Here is a 22,729-nt window from a genome sequence, read left to right on the forward strand (position 1 = left end):
TAAATATTTGTTTAAATGAATATTGTCCAAAGAACTGAGAAGGAATTCTCAAGGCCTTTGCCAGGAATGATGGATTATCACTTTTTGCCAGTGTTCTCAGTAAATCACCCAGATATGTGCTTGTTTTAACTCAGGCACAATATATTGAGATTCTATCATTTCAAATGCAACATGTATGGTTGCATTCACTCATTATTTTTCCTTAGTAAATAATTATTGAGCACCTATTGTGTGTCAGGCCCTATGCCAGGCGAAATATAGCATACCTCAAGTGGTAAATGCTCAGGCTAATTTAGTGCCTGCATACTGCACTGAAAGAATCTATTTACTATAGGATCATTTACAACTGGTGATAATAGCTCCTTGGTCTGATTACTTCATTACAGTGATAGAATCTCAGGGTGGGATAGGATGGTTTTCTAGAAGCAGGAGTCCTTATAGAATAATAAGTTGAAGCTGAGGATCGCCTACATTAAAACTCTTTATTCTGCTTTGAACAAGGTGTAAGACCTTGAGCAAGTTACTTAACCCCTCAGAGCCTCACTTTTCTCACCTCTAAGATGGAGCTAGTAGATTTGATGTGAGTATTAAAAATAATAACCCATATTAATCACTTATTGTGGTCCCTGCCATATAGGGAACACTCAATATGTGTTTTCTATTGTGATTAACCCATTCCCTCACCCCTGTGTTTGAACTTCCATTGCAAATGTATTCAGCACATGAGGCATGAATGCCCAACTTCTGTTCGAATCTCATCAGGGTCAGGGAACTTACAACCTCTTCCTGTTATCCACTTGATGGATGGGCAAACATAACTGTTAATAAATTCTAACAGGTTGTAATATACATGCTTACTTCTTCCACTCCCAAGTCTTCCATTTGTCATTTGGGGTTGCCCAGAAGAAATCTAATCTCTCCTTGCAGGATAGCCCCTCTAACTTTAGGAGTTTATATGCTACATATCACCTTCCTCCTTAAACACCCACACAAAATCTTAGATCTTTTAATCATATCTGACATGATACTGATCACAAGATTGCATATTACCCCTTCTACTCTTCTTGAATAAACTTTTGCTTATCAATGTACTTTTCTTTTTTTTTGTTTTTTAGGGCCATAGGTGCTGCATATGGAGGTTCCCAGGCTAGGGGTCAAATCGGAGCTATAGCTGCCAGCCTACACCACAGCCGCAGCAATGTGGGATCTGAGCTGTGTCTATAAACTACACCACAGCTCACTGCAATGCTGGATTCTAAACCCAGAGAGCGGGGCCAAGAATCGAATCCACATCCTCATGGATACTAGTCAGGTTCATTTCCGCTGAGCCATGGCAGGAGCTCCAGTCAATGTCTTTCTTAAAGGCTGAAGATCAGGATTCATAAAATAGAACAGAAGTGGCCTGATCACCTGTAAGTACTAGAGAACTACTTCCTGACTTGAACACTACATTTCTATTAATATAACAAAATATTGATTTTTTTGGAAGTTACATCACACTGTGTTGACTCATCATCTACTCACAATCAACAGGAGACTCTAAATCTTCCTACGTGAACAATTGTAAGTCATCTCGCCCCCAACCTGTACTTGTATAATTGAATCTGGGGATCTTTGAGTACTTTAGATTTGTCCCTGTTAAACCTTATATTGTTATATATGATGCATTATTACATTTTGTCAGGATTTGGTGGGGGGAGGGGAATCCTCTTATATTATCCAACTTGTTTATTATCCTTTCTAGTTGTACGTCATCTATAAATTCTTTCAGTATGTCGTCAATGTTATCATCTTAGCCATTAATCAAAATATGAAGGGGGACAGGACTACAAACCAGATTTACATTAGATCCCTACAGCCCTGGGTATGTATCAGCCTCTTAAAAATTTTTAAAAGATATTATTCATTCAATCAACAAATATTGACTATCTACCATGTACCAGTTATTGTTCCAAATGCTGAGAATATAATGGTGAACAAAACAAAATCCTTGCCCTCATAAAGCTTACATTCTAATTAGGAGATAAACAATAAACAAATAAGAAGGTTGACAGGGGGTAAAGTGAGGAGTTGCCCATAAGCAATGTGGCTAAAGTAGAGTTGTTTTCGAAGTCGGATTGCACTGCTCAGGCCCTACATTCTTAGTGTACATCTGGCCCAAAAGGTGGACCAGAGTGGGCAACAAGTCTTTCTGATTTCTCAAAGCTCACTTTTCTCTATGTGAAGTCGCGTTACGAAAAATCAATAGAACAATGATGAAGAATAGTCATGAAACAAAAAAGAAAACTTGAAAGGACCCAATACCTCAATACCTCAAGCGACTTCACAACATTTCTGCACATGCACTGAATATTCAAACGTTGTGAAACCAGCCAGACTAGCAGGGAAGCCATTCATACCTCCTGATTATGACTTCAGGGAGAGAATTTTGAAAGTATTGCTCTACAAGAATAGTATATGATTGAAAACGAAATAACAAAGGAAAAAATGGAAAAGCTAACACTTACCTTATGCCGATCCCCATGTTCTCAAGTATGGTGTGGATTACGAATCCAGTAGATTATGGAAAGTCAGAAAGGTGGACTGCTTGAGTGACCCATAACACAGCTCAGAAAGTCTGGACACTGAGCTCTGGAAAAGAAGCCCAGAAGGGACAGATTGGAACTCTATCTCTATGACCTACTCTCTGCTCATAACTCTGATGTTGATACATTCTTCTAAATAGTTTTAGACAGTCTTTAGCTCCCTTTTGATGTTAGAGGAACTTGATAAATCTCAGTTTGGTAAAATTCTAATTGCATTCTCTGGCTGGAAATTTATTTTATATTCTCACTATGATATTTTTAACATTTATTTTCACTCCCTGAGCACCTGTTTTGTACCAAATACTTTGTTGGTGCTAGGAATACAAAGGTGAACAGGATAAATATGGCTCTGCTTACAGAAACCTTCCGCCTGGGCTTGCTATGGAGGGCAAGACAGAAACAGGAAAGGCAGCACTGATAAAGTGGCGTGTTATGAGGAGAAAAGTACCAAGAGCGCTAGGAGAGATACCTCACCCAGACTTTGGGAGAATTGGAAGTTATAGCCTTCTATATGGAGATGCACATGGTATGAAGGAGTTAGTCCAGTAAAGAGGTGGGACACATCTATTTCAGTGGAGGGTACAGTGGATGCCCATATTGGAGGTCACAGAAATTACTGGGTATCTGAGTGTCGAAAATAGTTCAGGATAGCTGAGACAGAGTGGTCAGAGATGAGACCGGAAAGCGAAGCAGAACCAATTTATACAGAACCTTACAAGACATACTGTAGAGGAGGTACAATCTACTGAAATGTGTGGTTGCTTGGATGCTGGAGTTTTGAAGGTGGAGAAGTCACAACTGCTGCTCAGGCTTTTGGCTTGAACAGCTGGGTAGACAATGATCTCACTACGACAGCAAAAATGTAAAATTTTCCATTTGGAGGAGGGGCAGGGGAATGACTGCAGCCTTGGTTGTGTTTGGTTTGGGATGCCTGGGGAACACTCACAGGGTACAAGTAGGCAGTTTGATCTTGAAGTCTGAGAATACAGGTTTAGGAAACATCACTACACGACGGGCAGCAACAGAATCCACAGGGATAAGAGATACACTGGGAAAATGTCCTGAGAGAGAAAAGGGCCCAGGAGAGAATTCCAGAGGAACGCTCAAGCTTAAAAGATAGGCAGAGAAAGGACCCCCCCCCCCAAAAAAAAGAAAATTCAGCCCAGAAGGACAGGAGGGAAACAGGGAGAGTGAGGTATCACGGATGACAAGGGAAAGGCACATTTCAACAAGCAGGTGATGGTCAGCAAAGGTAAATGTTGTCAAGAGGTCAAGTAAGGAAAGACTGAGAAGCACCCATGAAGGGGGCACCAAAGAGACATGTGATCAGCTATGTGAGAGTAGGGTCTGTGGAGGCAGAAGGCAGGTCCTAGCAAGTTGAGGAATAAATGGAACCAGTGAATGTAGACAACTGTTTCAAACAATTTCCCTTAAAAGTGGAAGATATAACCCCTAGATTTTCTTCCCAAAGGTAGGGAAATGGGGCCACCAAGAAGGCACCCCCACCACCTTTACATTAGTTCAGTTGACCACATAGCAATGCTCTCGTTAAGGCATGGCCTGCTGTGGTCTCACAACTGGGGATGGATGTGGCCAAAACTGTCCAGTAAATCCAGTCTGCTTTTCATGCTTTCCTCCTACCTCTTCTTCTGCACCAGCTCCTTCTCTAAAGTCCACACAGGCTTCCTGGCCCCAAGGCGTGAATGGACACCTGACCTCTCTGAGTAGCTCACCAATGAAATAACCTTCATAGGTAAAAGCCTACTCAGATGCAAGTGTCACACTCACCTTTGCCATAGCTCATGTGTCTGGACCAGTCAGAGGGCGGGGGGAGGAGTTTGGTCACCTTGGAACATGCAGCAGGCCCCACAGCTGGCCAGGCAGCTAACCATGCAGGGGTCATTTCTGAGAGCAAAATCCAGAGACCAAAATCAATGGGTCTGGGGGAAAACAGAAGACCATGACTGCAAGCAGTGCTGAAGGTTGGTCCTGAGGAGTGAAGGCGAGCCAAGATACAATGGATGAACACTGTAAGAGGTTAGGGTGACAGGGGAGGAGAGGGGAGCAGGAACTAGAAGTGGCTAAAGCTGTTATGCACGCAGAGCCAGGCGCAATCGTGTTGGACAGGTGTGCCTCCCACTACCAGCTCTGTTCTCCTGAATCCTCCCACTGCACTGTTTCAGTTTTCATGCCGTCATGACATGAAGTGAAGTGTCTCACTCTCACAACAATTCCCCAACTCTTATTTCCCCAAGCACTCTTACAGAAACCTGTATTCCAAGAAGAAGGCAGGAAAGCTCTGGTCTGGATGGTGCCAACAGGAAGCACAGAGGCAATGGTGGTAACTCACCCGAAAAGCGTGCAGTAACAGCTACCCTGAGCCTAAAAACCAGGAGTTGAATTAGGTCCTAAATTAATAACAAAACTGGCTGCATGGCCTGATTAAATGAAACATTATTTCTCAATTGTAATCATTCCAGGATATCTACAGTTCTCTAAAATGCACACTAGGACAGAACTGAAAGGTTTAGCTGTCTTCAGTTTGTGATTACAGCCCAGAGAGGAGATAAAGAATAGCGGTAAACATCATAGAGAAAGACAATATTTTTGTCTTGTGCACAGACTAGCTAAGCTGCACAAAACTGAGTTTTCAGCTGAAGATTTTTTTTTTCTTTTGCTTGACCCGATAATCATTTACTCACTGGATATTGCTTAAGGGGGACAGAGTTTTCATCTAATTCTCATTTAAAGAGATTGAATAGGAAAAGCTAAATAATAACTCCTCATTTGTGCATAGTGCTTGTCTTTCAAAGAAGACATAACCCATTTTATACTATCTATAGTAACAACCCTTTTATACTGTAAATACCAGTAAGGACTATTATCATTTTACAAATTATGCATGCAAGAAACCAAGGCATGCATGAATGAAGTGACTAATTCAATGTGACTTCCATTTTAGAGGTGTAATAGCTAGTCTGATTTTCCCTTCCTTCCTTCTTCCCTCTCTTTCTTTCTTTCGCTATTGTTTTACAAGGAAACCATGCTTTAGATCAACATGTTTATTAATGTGTACTTTGCCCTTAAATTTTAAGATGAAAAATACCTTGCTTAAAAGAAATCACAAAGACCAAAATGTTCACTCTGATCCACAGATCAAATTTCTCTCTCCCAAATGTAGATGAAAACCAATCAATTCCTACCACCCAACTCTGATTTAATCAGCACAGTTCTCACTGCCTTGTGCCACACATATTATGAGTGGTTTGTGGGTCTCACTCTCTTCTTCATATGCATTATATGTGCTGCAGTAATCTTGTCATCTCATTTGGATTTTGAAAGTACCATCACATGCACGAATTCTGGGATATGTAAAGTCATTGACATTTTTATATTCATATAAGCTTCCATTTTGGGGGTAACATTTTTCTGATCTTTTCATGTATTCATTCGCTCACTCATTCATTTATTGACACTCTGAAGCATTCATGCATCCATTCAAAAACACCGATTGTGTGCCCTAAATGTGCAAACACTAGTCTAGCTGTAAAATACAGAAACGGGAGGAAGACAAAATCACTGACTTAGATCTGGGCATGCCAGAAAGCAGGGGCTCGGGTGTTCTAGGGAGAGGGCTCAGCACAAGCAAAGGCACCTATAAGAGCATTTGGGGGAACTACAGGGAACATGGTGTAACAAGAGGGTCTTGAATATTCTGTGACTGGCTCTATTTCATATATCACCATAGATAACCTTATAAAGGGAAATATATGACACCTGGGTTGTCTTCAGCTATGTAAGTAAAAACGCATTCCACATGGGATCTATACCAAAGCACTTTTTGAAACTCTATTTGAGGAATGTCACATAGGTAACAGCACAAAGCCAAAGCTTGGGTCTTGTGTACCCAATGTTTGTATTCTCATACTGCATCTCAGTGTGTGTGTGTGTGTGTGTTGGGGGCAGGTAAGAACAGCCTACCTATTCTTCAAATATAGGTAGGTGATTACTTAGTCCACCCCCTCTATGATTTCAGTATCAAATTTTTGTATAGAAATACTTCCAAATACAGCGTTTTCAAGTATCCTACATTGGATGGGTCAGGTTTTTCCTGCTTACCTCTTCCCAGCCATTCAGATTTGGTGCTGCCCAGACTCCAAAAGTCTGAAAGCCAGCCTTATAGGCTTCTCATCAGCACCCCTACACACCAGCAAGAGGTGTTTGGAAATATTGTCTCTGAAAATCCTACACTCAAGTCCCTACAGGGACAGCTCTTCCCTGAGGCCTCTAAGAAGTCCTGCATGAAGGCCTTTATGAACCAGGTCAGCAGTAGATAAAATGCAACCACCACCGAGAACTCACACAGAATCTTCCCTAGACTAACCCTACTGCCTTGGTAATCCTACTGTGATTCCCTTGTCACTTAATAAAAGCTTTTCACCACCAAATCACATTCTTGTTTCTATTTAGAAACGTTACAGAGACTCTAAGGGTTCAAAATAACTAATCTATTTTGATTCCTAACTGATTATAGAATCCTGAGACATCATTTCTTCATTCGCCTGCTACTTCACCCATTCCATGAACATCAGCGTCCTCACTTCTGACTGTGTCTTGAAGCCAACCCACTCAGCTTTTTGTCCTCTGTTCCTCCACTGAAAACATACCCATGAAGGTTGCAGTGATCTCTATGTTGTCAAATCGAAGTCAGTTGTCCATCCTCATCCTGCTCTCTTAGCAGCTTCTTGACACTGATGATCAGTCTGTTTTTGTTGAAATTTTTTTTCCCACTTTGCTTCATCACATCACACTGGTTTTCCATCTACCTCATTGTTACTCCTTCTCAGTCTGTTTTGCTGGGTCCTTTCTGATATCTAAATGCTGGGAGCCCCTGTGGGCTTGGTCTTCTATGACTGCCCACCCAGTCCATTACTTTAAATATCACATCTGTTGTCCTAATGTTTGACTTGGAGCTGAAGACGGTTTCTTTTTCTAGAGGCATTGAGGTTTGGGTTGGGCACTGAAAGAGGAAATGAGATGGCTGAGGAGAGAAGATCACTAGGGGTTCAAGATGGAGAAAGGCACAACGGTGTGAAAAGGCAAACTATGTTCAGAGAAAGAGTGAAATCTGGTGAGGCTGAAAATAACTGGTAAGGTAGGTTATAACCACCTTGAGAAGAACCTTGATTTATAGCTAAGGAACTTGGACTTTACATGAAAGACAGTAAGTAACTACGAGAGGTATCAGAGGTTCTTAAATAGGGAAGAGATATGATCATTTTTATGAAAAAAATAAATAAAACTTCAGCAGCAGGATGATGGCTGAACTACAGTAAGGGGAGACTGGAGCCAGGAAAGCCAATTAGAAGGTCACTGTAATAGTCTAAGGAAGGGATTATGGTCTGAATCACCATAGCAGCAGCAGGATGAAAAGTAGTGACAAATCCAAGGGAGATTTAGAAGTAGCATTGAGGACATAGCTATTGATTAGATAGGCATTTGGGAGTAGGGGAGAGAGGGCAAGGTTAAAGTGTAATGACATTAACTAGGGTTAAATAGGAGAAGAAGAGCAAGATTTGGGGGTTTGATGATAAGCAGCATATTAAGTTTACAATGATTGTAAGATATCCAATGGCAAATGAAAGACATGTCTGCAGATCAGGAGAGAAGTCCTGACTGTAATATAGAGGTTCAGAAGGCAGTGGCCACTGGTAGTTAAATCCTCAGAATGGATGAGGTATCCTGAGAAGGGCAAACAGTGAGAAGAATGCCAAGAACAAGACCCTGGGGTTGAGGGCCATGCAGGCAGCTGTCAGAGGAAGAGGAGCCAGGGAGGTGATTGGGAAGGGTCAGAGTCAGCAAGTGAAGGGAGAGGAGACCTTCAAAGAGGAAATGGTCAACAATTCTCCCTGGGCTAGGATGAATGATGAGATTAGGTTTGGTAATTAGATCTGATGAGCACAGTGTCTAGAGTGTTAGAAGTCAAACTGGAATGGATTGAGGGAAGACTCCTCTTAGAAGTTTGGCTGTGAGGCAAGCAGGTAATGGCTGGGAAGAAAATGGAGCTGGGCAAGGTGTAGACTTTTTTTTTTTTTTATGGGATGGAAGTCTTTACTATAACAGGGAGCCAGCTAGTCTCTGCTTAAACATCTCTTGTGAGCTCACTACCCAACAAGACAACCATTGCATTTTTGACCAGCAATTGAGCATCCAATTCATTTCAACATATATTTGTTGAGTGCCTGCTATGTCTAAAGCATTGGGCTTGACATTTTAGTGCCTAAAAATATATGCAAGACACAGTCGTGTTTATTGAGGTGGATTTAGAATATACAAAACTCACAAAGAAGAACATCTATTGTAAATCCACTATTTTTTTTTTGTCTTTTTGCTATTTCTTTGGGCCGCTCCCTCGGCATATGGAGGTTCCCTGGCTAGGGGTCCAATCGGAGCTGTAGCCACCGGCCTACGCCAGAGCCACAGCAACGCGGGATCCGAGCCGCGTCTGCAACCTACACCACAGCTCACGGCAACGCCGGATCGCTAACCCACTGAGCAAGGGCAGGGACCGAACCCGAAACCTCATGGTTCCTAGTCGGATTCGTTAACCACTGCGCCACGACGGGAACTCCTAAATCCACTATTGAGATATTACCACTATTAATATGTTTCTGTGTAATGGTTCAGTCTTTTTTTTCTGATCAATACACTTAAAATAAATTACCAATATTTTCTGAAGTCATGACATCATTTTCCATAATCGACTTTTTTACCAGATACATGGATTTCATCATAGGAATAGAAGAGAATTTATAGGATACTCCTTTTTGGACACTTAAATTATCTCCAATGTTCAGTATTATAAAGAAAGCATGCTCTGCTAAATAATCTTCTATATTAAATTTTGTGAATGTTCCTGGTTATTGGCTTAGGATAAAGTCTTAAAAATGATATTACTGTGTTAAGTGGTTTGCATATATTAAGGCTTTTTTTTTTTTTTAATCTTTTTGTCGTTTTAGGGCTGCACCAGTGGCATATGGAGGTTCCCAGGCTAGGGGTCTAATCTGAGCTGTAGCCACTGGCCTATGCCAGAGCCACAGCAATGTGGGATCCGAGCCGCGTCTGCGACCTACGCCACAGCTCACGGCAACGCCAGATCCTTAACCCACTGAGCAAAGCCAGGGATTGAACCCGCAACCTCAGTCAGGTTCATTTCTGCTGCACCATGACAGGAACTCCCTGTTCTAGCGTTTTGAATCAGAGAGGATACTTTGGTTTTAAGAAATAGAAAATAAAATTTAAATTGGCTTAAACAAAATATTAAATTTATTGGCTCCCATAAGAAGAAAAGTTCAAATGTTTCAGGGCCATATTTTGTTAGGCAGCTCACACAAGATGGAAGGACCTGATGGTTCCCTCTTCACTTCATTGCTTTAGTCCCTGGTGTCAGCTCCATTCTCAATAGACTCTCTCCTCCTGGTGCCTAGATGGTGACCAAGAACTGCTAGGTTACATGCCTCTGCATTCACTTCCAGAGGAAAGTGTCTTCGTCTCAGCATTCCCATAAAAGTCTTGATATTATCTTTCTTTGATTGGACTGACTTAGGTCACAAGCCTATACATGAAGCATTTATTGAGGCCAAGAGGATGCAATTCACTGACTGACTTAGTCTGGACCACTTGCCCTACCTCTTGGAAATAAAGCTGGAGTCAGTTTTCTCAAAACTGCATGGATATCCTACAGAAAGGAGAAGCTGGGAAAGGGGGATGCATGAGAAAAGACAACTAAAGTAAGGCCTGCATCTTTAAGTCTCAAGATCATTGTTTTGATAGAAAGTGACAGAACCTCTGCATTTGAAAACATTTGTTCTACCACATCACCACAGTAGAAACTAGAGTTAAAATCTGAAAAAGACATGATCGTTTCCTTAGGTACTAAATCCTTTACATTCAAACTGCATTGGGGCTACCTGGGCACATCACATTTTCTAAAAGTCTAATCATATGTGGCTGGAACAATTTCCTCCATGGCCAACTAATCTATAGGTTCTCTGAATTCCTTCTTTAAAACAGGTGAGTAGAAACAGACCACAGCTCCAATTCTCTCCTGATTTCATTCTGGTAAAGTTTCTGTCTCCTGGATCTTTGTTTTCAGGTTACTTATTTGGACCATTCCTTGTCTTTCTTTTTTTAAACTGAAGGTCTTACTTATACCACTTTGCAATGCCTTCTCCTGGTTTGCAACCTGAGACATATATCTTGACCTAAATATCTTCTTAGAGGAGCCTTCTATGGGGTCAACCAGATACGTTGGACCTGGGAGCACTGGGGCTTAAGTCAATCACAGCAATGAATCAGAAAAGGTAGGACATAATAGTACCCACATGCTGTGTGCGAGGCCCGGTTCAAAGTATCCTGCCCAGGGCAAGGCATTATCTGACCCCATGAATGGGATTAGTGCTCCTGGAAGAAGACACATGAAAGAGATGATCTTTCTGCGTGTGGATACAGTAAGAAGGTGCTTGTCTGCATCAGACACCACGTCTGCCAGCACCTTGATCTTGGACTTACCAGCCTTCAGAACTGAGAAGTATTGTTTCTTATTAAGTCACCCAGGCTATGGTATTAGTGATGGTGGCTCCAACTGAGAATGACATCGTCTCTCTGCACTCCCTGACATACTTGTACAGTGGCCTGGCTTCGGTGGAGCAGCAATGGTCTCGTTTTACCCCTTCTTAGAGGTTCTGAGCACAATTTTCCTCTCTGGTCTCAATCCTATCTCTGATATTTTTCACTCTTGTGTTCCTCAGTGGTACTCACTCACCTTTCTCTGCTCCCTCCATGGGGAAAACACACTTTTTTTTTTTTTTTTTGGTCTTTTAGGGCCGCTCCTGCGGCATATGGAGGTTCCCAGGCTAGGGGTCTAATCTGAGCTGTAGCCACTGGCCTATGCCACAGCCACAGCAACACGGGATCCGAGCCGCATCTGCGACCTACACCACAGCTCACAGCAATGCCAGATCCTTAACCCACTGAGCGAGGCCAGGGATCAAACCCGAAAGCTCATGGCTCCTAGTCGGATTCGTTAACCACTGCGCCACGACGGAAACTCTGAAAACACACTTTTAAATTCGGCCTCCAAACATTCTCTTTCCTACCCTCGGTGACCACCAGCAGCACTGCCACTTTCAGGACTCTGAATGGAACAGACTGAAACCAGCAGTGCTAAATGAAAAAAAAATTCCATATTTTCTCTATCCTGAGACCAATTTATTCTATGATACACCATTCCTAATTATTGTTTTGAGTCCTCTCCCCAAAACGCTACCATATTAAATATATCTATTCAAGATAAATTCTGATTTTATTTTATTTTATTATTTCTCTTTTTATAGCCATACCTGTGGCAAATGGAATTTCCTGGGGGGAGTTGGCTATGGGTGGAACTGGAGCTGCAGCTGCAGAACTAGAGCTGCAGCTGCCACAGCCACGGCAACACTGGATCTGAGCTGAATCTGTGACGTAAGCTGCACCTTGCAGCAACACCAGATCCAACCCACTGAGCGAGGCCAGGCAGGGATTGAACCCACATCCTCACAGATACTATGTCAGGTTCTTAACCTGCTAAGGCACAATGAAAACTCTTGACTTTAGAATTATTTAAAAATGTGTGGGAAAAGCCGTGTGCCTTAGCATCTAGGAAATGCTGTAGTGAATGATTCTGGTTTTTAGCTACCTATTAATATTAGACAGTCTGCCCCATTCAGTAGCACTACCCCTTCTTAACTATTGTTCTTACTGTACATGGAGACAAAAATTTTGTCTTCAATACCTTTCCCAGAGCCTGTCTCTGGATGTTAAGCCCTCTGGCATTATTTTCACGGGTCTGTGTCCTTCTTTAGAGCAAGGCCTTTTTACATCCTCCTCCTATCTTTTTTTGCACATGTCCTTGAAAAAATACGAGCTAATCAGAACACTTCTTGAGCAGCCATGTTGATCTTTTTAAATTAATCAATCAATTAATTTTTTAATCTTTTTTTGGGGGGGGGCACATGCTTGGTGTGCAGAAGTTCCCCAACCAGAGATTGAAGCTAAGGCACAGCTGTAACCAGAGCCACAGCAGTGACAATGGCATATCCTTAACCCACTGAGCCACAAGGGAACTCCTACACTGATCTCTTTTAGATGCTCCTTATTCTTCATTGACATCTCTGGCTTTTTAAGAATGTAAATTTCAAGTCACTTTGCTCCTCTTAAGTTTCCTTTCCTGGTTCTTGGCCAGCTAAAGCCCCATGTCCATATTTTCTCTTAACTTGCTCAAGTCTTCTTTGTTGCTGGCTAGCAAGTGCAGAATTGCCTTCTCTGGCTGCTACAAATTCAAAGATACTGTAGTCACTTACTTTAAGTTGTCTGTCACTTCCACTTCACCAACACATTCTTCTTGGCTGGTTAGAATTAAGCATAGAATAGTACCTCTTCAATAAGCAATTAGTTTAAATGTAAGTCATGCCAACTTTATTTGATGCTCACTTTTCAGCAGAATGAACTTGTCAGTAGATGTTGCAGTTTTTCATTACCCCTGTATGGTGGCCCTGTGCCATTAATTCTGTCATTTGTGTTGGGAAAGCATTATTGATATTGCCATAACAGGATCACAAGTCATGCTAGAACTAACTGACAACACATGGCCAGTGGAGAGAGCATAAGCCTGGACGAGAGTGGGGAGCTTTCCCCTGGGCATGTGCTGTGAATACAGAAGTTGGCTTGGATTAGGGAAGCTGGGCTGTGCAAGACCTGATGTCTCTCAACAAGGTGAAGTTCAAGAAGCTAAGAAGTCGAGCGTGAAGGGTAAGACATACAGCAGCATAGTTTCCGGAGATCATGGTAAGAGTATGGATGGCCGAATACAGCCCTTTGGAAAGAGGACTCAGAGGTAAGCTAAACAAGACATCAGAATCATGGCCAAGAAGGTCAGGGTTCGGGAGAGTGTCCCAAATCTACAGGGAGTCTGGATGCAAGACCAGTGATTGAAGGTGCGGTGGTCAAGGGGGAAGCGCAGAACTGGACAGACATAGTGTGGGAGGCATTGTAGGAGGGATCTCCAGGTGTCCAAGTCTCACAGCTGACCTGACTGGGAGGAAGCAAGCTGCTAGGGCTGATACTGATAACATACTTTCTCCCCAGTCAGAACTGGCCTTTAAGTCTTAGGGAGGTTGGAGAGCAAGGTCTCTAGGCTAAGCTCCTTAAACAATCCAGCACCTGGTTCCTAGGGAAGGAAAGGCAAGACAACTAGCCGGCTGCCTTATTGTAAGCTCCTGTGACAATGTCACTCTTGCTTTTATTTTCAAATATCTTTTCTACCAGGCATCAACCTTCAAGTTTGTGAGTTTTCATCTGTATTCATAAATTCTTGACTCACAAGGTTACTTTACTTAGCCTTTAACTGGGTACTTTTTTTCTTTTTCTTTCTTTTTTTCTTGGTCTTTTTAGGGCCGTACCCACCCATGGCATATGGAGGTTCCCAGGCTAGGGGTTGAATTGGAGCTGTACCTACTGGCCTACACCACAGCACCTCAGGATTCGAGCTGCATCTGTGACCTACACCACAGCTCATGGCAATGCCGGATCCTTAACCCACTGAGCGAGGGCAGGAATTGAACCCACATCCTCATGGATACTAGTCGGGCTCGTTAACCACTGAGCCACAATGGGAACTCAACTATATGCTTCTTTTGAACAAATTAGATCCCTTCATATTGGTGTAATACAGCAGCTACTGTGTACTGATGACTTACGGTGTCTAGGCATCATGCAAGCTGATTTATGTACACTGTATCTTATTTAATTTCCATAGCACCTCATTGAGAGGTGGGTATTAGTATGCCCATTTTAAAAAAAGAAAACTGAAGTTTGTATGGTTTATGTAATCAGCCCAGTGTCACAGATCTGGAACACAAAATAGAGATTTAAACTTAGTTTTATCTGTCTGTTGGTTAAATGACTGCATTTATACTGTAATACTTCCAAACTTTTCTCACTAACATCTATCTGTCTGTCTGTCTATCTATCCATCCATCCATCTACCTTCCATCCTCCTTTATCTCTAACCCTCAAACACTCAATATTTCCCTATGTAAAAATGTCATTAATAAGTACTTACAGAATGAATTAATGCAATTTTAAAATGTAATTAGAACTACCATGTCCTCTCTTTGTTTGGGTATTTATATAGTCAAGTGGTAAGAATTCTTCAGTTTGCTCTACAGAAATACTACATTTGGAGTTCACACTGTGGCTCAGTGAGTTAAGAACCCGACATAGAGTCCATGAGGATGCAGATTTAATGCCTTGGCTTCCTCAATGGGTTAAGGATTTGGTGTTGCCACAAGCCGTGGCATAGGTTGCAGATGCAGCTCAGATGTGGTATTGCTGTGGCTGTGGCATAGGTCTGCAGCTACAGCTCTGATTTGATCCCTAGTCTGGAAACTTCCACATGCCTTAGGTGCAACTGTAAAAAGAAAAAGAAATTCTACGTTCATGCACAATCATTCATTACATGGATAAGAAGAGGCCAAGTATTAAATGAATACTAAATTGAGGAGACATATTTATTCCCAACTAAGTCAGATGTAGACAAATGTGTTTATATGTTCAAATAAATTTGAGAAGTTGAAGGGTATATATGAAACAATTATTTCCTTCAGAAGTCTGAATCTGAAAATCTTTCTCACGACATGATCTTATTTGTCTAAATCAGAGGTTGGCAAACTAAGTGTCCATGGGCCAAATCCAGCCCACCCCTGTTTTTGCATGGCCTGTGAGCTAAAAATGGTTTTCATATTGTTAAGTAGCTGAAAAAGATCAAAAGAAGAATGATGTTTCATGACATGTGAAAATTATATGAAATTTAAATCTCATTTTCCATAAATAAAGTTTAATTGGAAACCCAGCCAAGGTCATTCATTTACTTAGTGTCTATGGCTGCTTTAGCACTACAATGGCAGAGCCGACTGTATGGTGCACAAAGCCTCAAATATGGTTCTTTATAGAAAAAATTGCTAGCCTCTGGTCTAATTAAGTAATACAGGATGTCATAACATTTTAAATATTATTTAAGTGACATCTATTATTTTGGTTTCTAACTCAAGGACACTGGACCTAAAGGTCATGACATCTGTTTTGCTGTGTAGGTTTCCATATTTTCAGGACAAAGTCAAATCCTTTCTTCTTTGGTATCCTTTACATTCTCTCCTGATAGCATTAGTACCCTTCTGTAGAAACAATAACAAACTGAGAAGCTGGTCAGCTTTTCTCTAAGAGGTCATATGTTTCTTCCTGCCCACAGTCATCTTTCTCTTTGGCGGGAAACAGGCTGGGCATCCTTCTGAGTGGTTACAGTGTATGGCAGAACTGGAGTGGCACCGAAATGGACTCTCCAGACTCTATCGACTGATTCAAGGTGGTGTGATGGAGTCACACAGGCAAGGAAAAGCAAACTGCTCTGTGTCATTACCCAGGACCTATGGCAGACGAAAATCACTCAGAATGACGAGACCCAGATGAATATTACTTATCAAAATGTTTTCAGGAGGCACTAACATCTCAGCAACATAGCATTGTGAGAACTCAATCCATGAATGTGTTGGCTCCAGAGTAAAGCCAAGGCAGTGAGACTTCCTTACTTTTCCTAAGATCAAGTTTGGTTTGCAGTACAGTTCAAGAGAATATGCCTTCTTTATTTTTTGAGACACGAAGATACATTCTATTGTCTTTTTGTATCTCTTTTGGTCTCTTTCTGTATCTTTGTCTCTTTACAATTTAACAAAAATGTGCTGATCATTCATTATATGTGTGAGGCACAGTGCAAGCCTTGAGGATACAAAACTAAATCACGAGCTCCTGCTGTGGTGCGAAGAGATCAGCAGCGTTTTTGGAGGGCTGGGACAAAGGTTCCATCCCTGGCCTGGCACAGTGAGTTAAGGATCTGGCATTGCCAAGGTGCGTCGTAGGTTGCAACTGCCACTTGGATCTGATCCCTGGCCCAGAAACTCCATATGCTGTGGGGCAGCCAAAAAAAGAAAGAAAAAAAAAAATCAAATAATCCCAACTTTCAAGGAGCTTAAGGTTTATGAGAGAAACAAGTTTTAATGATCTTCCTGGACGTGTTGGCACCATTTAACGTGAGCTGACCCTCCTTAACATATTTCTCTCTTGATTTCTTTGGCTGCCTAGTTTCCTGGTTTTATTTTTCTAGTTTCTCATTCTTATTCTCCATTGCCAGGTCCTTCTTTTCTATCCAATCTCTAAATGATCAGAGCTTAGATCATGGGCCTGCTTTTCTTCTGGTTATAAACCTACCCTCCTTAGGCAATCTTCTTGCAAATTTATAAATCCCGTTCTAGCAATTCTTCTGAGCTTCCAAGTCATATCATACATCCACAGTAGACATCTCCACCTAGACAGAACTTTTCATCTTTCCCTATAATTCTGATCCTGTCCTATGATTCTCCATCTTAGTAATTGATACCTCTACTCAAGCACTGGATCTTGGAAGAAATCTCAAGTCAATCATGATACTATCTCCATCTGCATAACTCACTATTTCCATTCAATTGTTGAGTTCTTTAAACTAACTCTTTTTGTTGTTGTTGTTGTTGTTGTCTTTTTGCCTCTTCTAGGGCCACTCCTATGGCACATGGAAGTTCCCAGGCTAGGGGTCTAATCGGAACTGTAGTCGCTGGCCTGCACCAGAGCCACAGCAATGTGGGATCCGAGCCGAGTCTTCGACCTACACCACCGTTCACGGCAATGCCGGATCTGTAACCCACTGAGCAAGGCCAGGGATGGAACCTGAATCTTTGCAGACACTATGTCGGGATCTTAATCCGCTGAGCCACCAGGGGAACTCCTGAATCTTAGTATCTTTTAAAAGGCATAATTTTGTCAATTTTTTCCCCTAAATAATAAGTAACCCTCAAATGTTAACCCCATTAGAGGGAAGCTAACATGAAAAGTTCAACATAGAGGTTATGAATTGATTTGCAGAAGTCCTGACTCCCTGAAAATAGCTTGGCAAGACTGCCTTCTATCTTTACCTATACCATTTCACTTAATTTTCCTAACAGCCCTGTGAGGCATATATTATTATTAACTACAAAATAAAGCTCAGCAAATGTGAATTCCAGGGTCACACAGCTAATAACTCTTCCACTCTGGAATCTTGAAAGCCTAGTAATCCATCATCACTGGCCATTCCGCCACCACACCAGGCTCTGATTCTTGATGCCTTTAATTTCTGATAATCAATCGCTCCTCTCTTTTGCCTTCTACAAACATCCAATGAATATTTTTAAGTGTGAACCATATGCCAGGAATCCTCATGGGGTTTACATTTTACAGGGGTTCTCAATTATAAGCAATAAAACAAACAGTAATAAAGTTTTACCACTATAAAAAAATATTTAGAATGGGTGGGAAGGGACAAGGAAGGATACTTTTGGCAAGAACAAATCTAATGTGTTTGAGGAGTAGAAAAAAGACCATTGTAATTGGAGTTGAGGGAGAGTGGTGGAGACAAGATTAAAGAAGTGTTCTCCGATGCCAATAAGGCTTTGTAGGCCAGCAAAGGAGTCTGGACTCTATTCCAAGAACAATCAGAAGCTATCGTCTAAGACAGAAGCCATATGATCTGATTTATGTTTTATGATTTATGTCACTCTAGCTGTGCTGTGGAGAAAGGAAGAAAAAATGGAAACAGGAAAACCAATTAGAAGCTATTATAGGAGCCCAAAAGACAATGTTTGTATTAGGATGATGGCACCAGAGAGAGAAAGAGACAGATTTTGGAAATGTTTTGGAGGTTAAACTTATCCTAAATTCTCCATGGAGTGGACATGAGAACTGAGGAAAAGAGAAGAATGGTGAAGCCATTCAAGTTGAAGGTTAAAAGAATCCATAATTTTGTATTACTTCCTTCTTTCCTTATACATCTTTAACCTTACAGATCATTATTTTCTCTTCCCAATACTTTCAAAATTAAAAAAATTGTATCGAAGTATAGTTGATTTAGAATATTGTGTAAATTCCTGCTGTATAGCAAAGTGATTCTTACTCTTTTTTGTATTCTTTTCCATTATGGTTGCTCACAGGATTTTTTTTTTTTTTTTTGTCATTTCTTGGGCCGCTCTCGCGGCATATGGAGGTTCCCAGGCTAGGGGTCGAATCAGAGCTGTAGCCACTGGCCTACGCCAGAGCCACAGCAACTTGTGATCCGAGCTGTGTCTGCAACCTACACCACAGCTCACGGCAATGCCGGATCATTAACCCACTGAGCAAGGGTGGGGATCAAACCCGCAACCTCATGGTTCCTAGTCGGATTCGTTAACCACTGCACCATGACAGGAACTCCTCTCACAGGATATTGAATATAGTTCCTTGTGCTATACAGTAGGACTTGTTTTTTACGGGTTTGATCCCTAGCCTTGCTCAGTGGGTTAAGGATCCGGCATTGCCGTGAGCTGTGGTGTAGGTCGCAGATGCAGCTTGGATTTGGCGTTGCTGTGGCTGTGGTGTACGCCGGAGGCTACAGCTCCAGTTGGACCCCTAGCCTGGGAACCTCCATATGCCGTGGGTGCGGCCCTAAAAAGAGAAAAGACAGAAAAAAAAAAATTCATCAATGGTTCTCCCCTGGCCTTAGGAGAAGTTGAAACTTCTTAGGAAGACATAATTTTCATAATACAAGACCCTGCTGATCTTTCTGGGTTCTGCCGTGCATTCATACAAGACAGAATCTACTCCTTGTTGGGCACTGTCCTTCATCTTCAACTCTTTGGATACACCTTTTTACCGCCAAGACTTAATACCTAGGACCTTCTTCGCCTGGACTGCCTTTCTCTTTAAGTAGCCCACTTGTCTGGATTATTTCTACTATGCTTCAAAACTCCTCTCTGAATTCATCTTCTATGGTTAGGGACCCTGTCTATGCCCAGTCAAGGTTAAGTGCACTTCCAATGAGTGCCCCAGTGGTTAACATCTCACCATCGTGTAATCACCTGTGCACTCATCTGTCTCCTTATTAAACTACAAGGTCCTTCAGAGCAGACTCTCTTAGTCAAATTTGTATTCCCAGTGTCTTGCACAATACCTGACACACATCAGGCACTCAAAGAGTTGGGTTTCAGAGTCAGATCTTTTCTCTCTGGCACAGACCTCACATTTCTTCATGCTACTTCTTAACATCTTGAACCTGAAAATTTCAAAAATCCGTGCTAGGTATATTTTTTGCCTATCACTAATTAAAATAAAGGCACATAGATTATTAACTCCATGAGGATTCAGTGGATCATTTATTTTCTGAAGAGCCCTTCTTCGTCATTCCACTATTTTGCTCATCAAAATAATGTGGGTTAACTAAATCTAAAATGATTGAAAGATCTTTCAGTACAGTTTTCCATTCTTTCTACCTCATCCTGTTACTTTCGAAACACAAGCTGAGCGTAAGTTTATGGGGAATCAGGTCCATTTTATTTGATTGTCTAGCAACTGACACTAAAACGTGATGTAGCAACAGCAAAATCATTTCCCATTGTCATTTCCTCTAAGATCTCTATGGATAGGTGTTAAAGTTTCAGTGTCAAAATTTAACATTGCAAAATTCAGCTAAAATTGAAATGTTTATGTAGGGAGTTCAGTATAATCACAGAGTTTTGTATATGGAAGGAATCTTAGAGATCTGTTAGCTCAGCACTTTTGTTAAGCTTCCATGAGGAAATGGACATGAGGAGACCTGTAACAGATCACCCAAGGTCACCCAGTCTATAAAATTCCCTGACTTTCAGTCAGCTGATCCTTCCTCAATGCCATATATACCCTTTTATTTTCCATCTAAACAGATTATCTGCATCAGAACTTATCTAACTAGTTATATAGCGCTTATCTTTATGATAGTGCCTTTGTGATATCCTTGTTATAAAAAGGAAGGAACTGGAAAAAAAAAAAAAAAAGCAAGGCTGTCTTAATCCAGGGACACGGGAGAAATGGTAAAAGAGACAATTAGTACAAAGAAATGGGCTCCTATTTGTCGTGTAGCCTTGTAATCACATTCTGTTCTCTGAGCGCCCCAATGCTAACCCAAGCTTATTTGTGCTTCTGGGGCCTGGATTCTATTCAATTCTATGCCATATTTAGTCTAAATGATTTCCCCAGCTTCAGTGTGTATTTTCTGAGCTTCATTTTAGAAATATCCTACTTAAATCTCCTTTCAACTTGAGTTTGTTTTAGTTCTAAGGCTCAGGAATGAAGATTCTGGGTAAGAGAAATAAAGATGATGAGTTTTTCTAGGCTTTACATTTCAAGAATGGCTTTCTCAAATAGCCACTGGCAGTCTGCTTTATTCCTCAAATGATGACGTTTTCCATGGGAATTAGAATTTAATTGGGATAATTTGTTTTCACAGAAAGCACAGATTTTCTTTCCAAGAGGATCGGTTTGATAATGTTTTACCAGCTAGTGCTATGAGACCAAATATAAACCGGTTCTGAGAAACAGGAAGTGAACCTGACTGGTCTAGTCTGTGTGTCCCTAGCAGTGACGCACATTCAGAAATCAAATTAGGAAAACAAGATATGTGGGTGTGAGGCAATCGATAATAATCCAGGATGCTACAACACAAGCGAGAACGCCTTTAACCAAATGCCATTCATTTTAATAACACCCTGAGAAGTTTGATTTCCACATAACATGCTAGTGATTAGAGAGCAGGATGAGCTTGAGTTCCCTAGCAACAGCATGTGCTTTTGAGACAGTCATTAGCCTTTCAGTTAATCCCGTCAACCCCTTACTGCTAATGTATGACTGACGAAGAAAAAAAAAAATGATGTTACAGAAAGTGCTTTGAAATTTCCAGTAGCAAAATGGAAAAGAATAATAATTTTTTAAAAAGTTGTCCTGAGAATTGCATTCAGGTAAAGAGGTAATGCTCCTCCTGTATGCCCAGCCTGCCTCTGTGGTCACTGTTCTCAGTTCCACTGTTCTCAGTTCCTCCCGGGAAAGGGCTAAAAGGCAGCAGAGGTGAAATTGTTCAGAGTTTAAGGCAGTCCCTTCATGGTCTGAAAGTGGGGGTCAATAGTGGGGCAGCCAGTTTGTGTAGGGTGGATGCCCAGAGAGGGCAGGGTGGGAGGGAACGCAAGGCAGAGTTTTCTTTCTCCTTTAAGTATAATCAATTACTCTGGTTGAAGAAGCTTGGGGAAGGAGAGTGGTAAAGAGAATGAAGCTATTTTTTCTATTGATTGTTTAATTGCACCAGAGGCTGTTTGTCCAAGGCCACTGGCCAAGACCATTATTTTCGTGGCTAAAGTGAGGTTGGGCAGGTTTCCATTCCCTTCCCTAGTTTTAAACAAGACAACCCATAAAGCTCAGCCAGGCTATAGGAATATGTGTATGTTGACTTTTGCTACTCAGCTGTACCCTAAAGCGCCAGGGCTGATGGGCTGGTGGTTCTCAAACCCTGAATCATTCATTGCCTCTAGCTCAGTCCTTGGTTCAGGATGCACAACTCCGTGAAGCCTGGGTCCACTGCAGGGTATTATTTGAATGGTAACTATTGCTGCTGGTCATCCTTATTACAGCCCGGGTTCCTTTCAGCTGGACACTGGGCTCCTTCAGTTTGGCTGGGGTGATTCCTAGTTCTCCCCGTTTCCCCACCTAACCCCCCCTTGCGCGCTCCCTTCCCAAGGCGACCACCTGCGCCACCCCACTTACCATCTGCCCCGCGGGGAGGGCCCCCCGGGGTAGCGGAGCCCTCCCTGCTCCCGGGCGGCTCAGGGGGAACTCGGTGTTTGCCTCCAGCCCTTCGCTACCGGAGAGATCAGGTTCCTCCCCTCCTCCCCCTCCTGCTCCGGCCGCCGCCGCCTCCTTCTTGCATGACACAGCAGAACCGCAGCTGCTGCAGCAAGTCCCAGCCATCCGCCCAGGAAGCGCCGCAACCGGGACTTGGGAGGGGCGGAGGGGGAACCAGGCAGGGGCCACCGGCGAAGGGGATTCTTGCCCCCACTTTGCACCATACACTCTTTTCCCAGCCCAGGGCCACAGGAACAAAATCAGGCTAAAGCCTATCAGGCCAAGCCCTTGAGGAATGCTGGGGTTCG

The 22,729-nt window shown here is 42.1% G+C and overlaps 1 long non-coding RNA gene across 5 annotated transcripts in view; it reads right to left on the reverse strand.

Moving 5' to 3' along the window:
* The window catches only part of LOC125117664 (uncharacterized), a 145,677-nt gene extending 123,168 nt beyond the window's left edge, over nt 1–22,509 (reverse strand). For 2 of the 5 annotated variants that reach the window (XR_007132678.1, XR_007132679.1), the window contains exons 1-2: nt 22,344–22,509; nt 2,508–2,631 (exon numbers count right to left, since the gene is read on the reverse strand). This is a non-coding gene — a long non-coding RNA (uncharacterized LOC125117664). The remainder of the gene's footprint in view (nt 1–2,507; nt 2,632–22,343) is intronic. The other 3 variants (XR_007132680.1, XR_007132677.1, XR_007132676.1) reach the window with 2 other exon arrangements.
* Between the last annotated feature and the right edge of the window lie 220 nt (nt 22,510–22,729).

This window comes from Phacochoerus africanus, chromosome 16 (genome assembly GCF_016906955.1).
Source record: "Phacochoerus africanus isolate WHEZ1 chromosome 16, ROS_Pafr_v1, whole genome shotgun sequence".
NCBI lineage: Eukaryota > Metazoa > Chordata > Mammalia > Artiodactyla > Suidae > Phacochoerus > Phacochoerus africanus.